Here is a 5,238-nt window from a genome sequence, read left to right on the forward strand (position 1 = left end):
AAAGGAAAAGAAGTAAGCACCAGTGATGAAACAAGATAGGGCAGAACAATGGATGATGAGGAGTTTTTGATGGAATTTGAAGCTCTTCTTGCTAGGAAATTTCCAAAAGGAATCAGTAAATACAAAGGTAAGATCCATTTGAAATGTTTTTCTTGTAACCGGATAGGACATATTGCTATGAACTGTCCTAATAGTGACAACAAGGATAAACTAGAAAGGTTCAAGAAATTCAAAGGAGGAAACCAAAGAAACCGTTTTGTTGTAGTTGATGAAGGTGTCACAGATGAGGAATTAGAAGATGAAGAGAATGAAGACATTGTGTTTGTTGCTGTAAAGGAAGACATGTCAGATAAGAAGGCTCTTGTCTCCCACTTTGATAATTTCAATGAGTGGATTATTGATAGTGGCTATTCTCACCATATGACCGTTGACTAGACCAAGTTTTTATCTTTGGAAGAATATGATGGTGGTGTGGTTCATTTTGGTAATGATGCACCATGCATGGTTAAAGGAAGAGGGTCCATCTCTCTGAATGGAAAGATTAGTGCTGAAAATGTGTATTGGGTTGATGGTCTCAGACACAACCTCTTGAGTGTTGCCTAGCTAAATGATAGTGGTCTCACTCTAGAATTCAAGAATGGAGTATGCAGAATCAAAGGAAAGAATGATGAACTGGTGGCCACAAGCATGTAGACCAAAGGTAACCTATTTCAGTTGAATGCAAATGTAAGTACATGCTTAATGGCTAAATGTGATGATAGCTAGATATGGCATAGGAGACTCTGCCATATAAACTTTGATAACATTGTAAAGGCTAGTAAGATCAAGGCAATTAGAGGATTGTCAGTGCTAAACAAACCGGAAAATACCTTGTGCAGAGAATGTCAATTGGGGAAAATCTCTTCCTCAACCTTTAAAGGTAAATGTTTCAATACTGGCAACTTGCTTGATCTTGTGCATACTGATTTGTGTGGTCCTATGAAAACTAAAAGTGTGTAGGGTGATAGGTACTTCATGATCCTCACTGATGACTACTCAAGAATGATGTGGGTCACATTCTTGAAAGACAAGTCTGAAGCCTTTGTGAAGTTCAAAGCTTTCAGAGCATTAGTGGAGAAGGAAAGTGGTAAAAGGATCAAGTGCCTCAGAATGGATCAAGGAGGGGAATTCACTTCCAGTGAATTCAACAAGTATTGTGAAGAATTTGGCATCAAGAGGCAACTGTCTACCCCCCGGACTCCACAACAAAATGGCCTAGCAGAGAGGAACAACCGGATAGTGGTTGAAGCAGCAAGAACAATGTTGATTCAAGGAAAGGTAGCTCACACCTTTTTAGAGAAGCGGTGAGCATTGCAGTCTACACAATGAACTGGATACTCATCAATAAAGGTAAGGATAAAACTCCTCATGAGTATTGGACCGGTAAGACACTTGTGGTGAGCTACTTTAAGGTTTTTGGTAGCAAATGTTACATCAAGAGGAGTGAACATCAAGGGAAGTTTGAAGCTAAATGTGATGAGGGGATATTCCTAGGATATTCCACCAAGAGTAAAGCTCTGAAGTGTTACAACAATAGGAATCAGATAATTATGGAAAGCATCAATGTGAGAATTGATGAAACCTCTGAGAAAATTGAGGAAACTAGCAGTAAGCAAGCGGTAAATGAACTGGCTGTTACCTTCCAGGAACTAGTTGCCAGTCAACAAAGTACCAGTAAGTGTGTTCCCACACCAACAGATGTAGATTCTAATACTAGTGGAGAAGAAGATGAAGGAGAAAAGAAAGAGGAATCTGTCAAGACCATTCCTCGGTATGTAAAGCTGAACCATGATCCTAAGCAGATCATAGGGGATAAGGATGCAGGAATCCTTACAAGAAGGAAAATCAGAGAAAACTCATGTATGATCTTTGAATTTGAGCCTAAATCATTCAAAGAGGTACATAAAGATGAAGATTGGATCAAGGCAATGGAAGAGGAACTTGACCAGATAAAGAAAAATGGTACATGGTCCTTGGTACCCAGATTGGAGCATAAAAATGTTATTGGTACCAAATGGGTTTTCAAAAACAAGCTTAATGAGGATGGCACAATGATTAGAAACAAAGCTAGATTGGTGTGCAAAGGATATGCTGAAGAAGAAGGAGAAGACTATGGAGAAACCTTTTCTCCTATAGCCAGATTGGAAGGAGTCCATATGCTTCTTCCATATGTAGCTTTTAAAGGATTCAAGGTATATCAAATGGATGTAAAATCTGCATTCCTAAATGGTGTACTTGAAGAGGAGGTGTATATAGAGCAAGCAGATGGGTTTTCCCTATCTGAAGACAATGATATGTTATGCAGGCTACATAAAGCCTTATATGGTTTAAAGCAGGCACCTAGAGCATGGTATGAATGTCTGCATTCCCATCTTGTCAAGATTGGATTTGAGAGAACAAGTGAAGATAGCAATATCTACTTGAAGTCTGAAGGAGATCAGATCGTAATCTGTGAGGTTTTTGTTGATGACATTATCTTTGGTGGAGATGACAAGATGAGTCATGAGTTCGCTGATGAGATGAAGAAAGAGTTTGAGATGTCACTCATAGGAGAGATTAAGTTCTTCATTGGACTACAGATCCAGCAGATGAAAGAAGGAATCTTTATCACTCAGTCCAAATATGTCAAAGAGGTGTTGAAGACCTTTGGCATGGAAGATAGAAAACTAGTTGGTACACCGATGGTGACCAGCTGCAAATTATCAAAAGAGAATGATTCTGCATTGGTTGATGAGAAGGAATACCGGTCAATGATTGGTAAGTTGCATTATATAGTGCACAACAAACTGGATATTGAACATGCAGTTGGCATTACTACAAGGTTTCAAAAAAGTCCAAGAGAATCTCACTTGGTTGTAGTCAAGCAGATTCTTAGGTATCTAAAGGGAATAGTTGATTATGGATTGTGGTACCCATACAACAATGATTTCAACCTGAAAGTATTCACAAGTGCTGATTGGGCAGGTAATGTGGATGACCAGAAAAGCACAACTAGTGGTGCATTCTTTCTTGGTGGTAGACTGGTCTCATGGATGAGTAAGAAGAAGAGTTGTATCTCTAAGTCTATAGTGGAAGCGGAGTATGTTTCAGCTTTCATGAACTGCACTTAGACAATCTGGATGAAGCATGTTTTAAATGGCTTCAAAATCCCTATATCTAAACCGATAAGTATATTTTGTGATAACACAAGTGCTATCAATATTTCAAAGAATCTAGTTTTACATTCTAGAACCAAGCCTTTTGGGCTTAAGTATCATTTCTCGAGGGAAAAGGTTCAAAATAAAGAGATTTCACTAGAGCATGTTTCCAGCAAGGAGCAGTTAGTAGACATATTCACCAAGCCTCTCCCAAAGGCTACATTTGTGCATTTAAGAAGTGAATTGGGGGTACTGCCCCTTAAGGAGGTGAACTAAAAGTATTTTCTCCACATCAGTCAGGTATTGCATAGTCAATTTTTTTGTTGATTGATGTGTTGAAGGATGCTCCTCCTTAGGGGGAGCAGCATAATGGAACAGGGATGCTTGTGCCTCCACTTTGGCATTGTTGTCAAAGGGGGAGAAGATGTGAAGCAGAGAAATATCTTTGTTTATTGCCATCAATGCCAAAGGGGGAGATTGTTCGCATTATGTGAACTGGTATGAGGACATAATGATATTGTATGTTGTCATTGATGTCAATATGTGTCAAGAGAAGAGAGAACTGACACATGTGTGAACCGGTATATGTGCAAAAGTGAACCGGCATGATGAAAAGTAAACCGACATGATGATATGAGAATTGGTTATGTGAAATTAAAGCGGTATGTTCATTGAAGATGAACCAGCATATGGGAACCAATTCATGGAACCCTTGTGTGACTACCGGTTGGTAGTGTCAAGGTTTCCAGTTGGAGTGCCTCAAGCCTATGTGACTCAATCGGTAATCTTTGTGTGATGAGTTAGCATGGTAATGGATGACTAATCATGTTGCCATGTAAGCCCTATGTGCATGAAGGATCTTGCATGAAGAAGGCTATCCCTATCTACCTCGGGAATGTGTGAAGTTTGTTAAATGGTGATAACACGTGATGGGTTATCAGCCACCACGAAATCGGTGGATAATGGACAATGGAGACTGTCTTGAGATTGATTCAAGATTGTTGCATTTAATGCAGTATGATTCAATGGTCAAGATTAAACCATTTGAATTGCTTAACCTAACAGGTTTAGGGTTGAGGATTTTTTCTACCGACCTATCTATTTCATATAAGGTCGATGTTGTCTTTCTTTCAGAGTTGTTGGCAAAAGTTGTATGTGTGTATCCAAGGAAAGTGATACATGATTCTTGCCAAACCAAAGGAGAGAAGATATACCTGCAAAGTGAATGTGCAGAAGGTGAAGAGGAGCCAAAGCAGATCTGCATTAGCATTGAGTGCTACTACCAGATCATTGTAATTCCCATTGATCTTTAACCATTTCAATAGTTGTGAAATCCCTTAACAGGGTAGCCTTAACCGGCCTGATACAAATCCTTTAATAGGGTATCTCAAAGTTATTGAGTTCTGGGAAGCTATAGAGCTCTTGAGATCCTTTAGCTATTGAGTTCTTGAAATCCTCTAACAAGGTAACCCTAACTGAGTTTAACCCTTAACTGGGTATTGTAGCCATCCCTTAACCGGGTGATCCCTAACAGGATCGGTTCCTAGCAGAACCTATTGTAATGTCTTTAACCAGACAAGGCTCCTAACAGAGCAAACTTCTAAAGATTTCAAAAGCAAGCTTGTGGGTATTCATTCCCATTGTGGTTTTTCCCAATTGGGTTTCCACATGAAAAATAAGTGTGTCATGTGTGATGTTTTTATCTTGTGATTTTTTTTATTGCCTATTAAGCATATGATGTTTCTGTGTTTTATGCCTGTCAGTAAAAAATGTTGAACTAGTTGTAGTGAAGATCTGATAATAGATTACCTGTTCATGCATAAGAGTGAAATGGTACTGTTGTTTTGAGTTAAGTGAAAAAATAAGTGATCAACTAGTTAATGCTTGTCTGAGACACTCTTGGCTTTACCGGTTGAAGTTTGTGTTGAACCGGTATCACTGTTTACCATTTATTTGAAGTATCTGTTGTCAAACCGGTTTAAGACTGTGTGTTTGTTTGTACTAATTCATGCTTCCCCTCTTAGTACCTGTTTTGGTACTATTTGTTCATCATTGAGTTATC

This window comes from Cryptomeria japonica, chromosome 3, assembly GCF_030272615.1.
Source record: "Cryptomeria japonica chromosome 3, Sugi_1.0, whole genome shotgun sequence".
In the NCBI taxonomy this organism is placed as follows: Eukaryota; Viridiplantae; Streptophyta; class Pinopsida; order Cupressales; family Cupressaceae; genus Cryptomeria; species Cryptomeria japonica.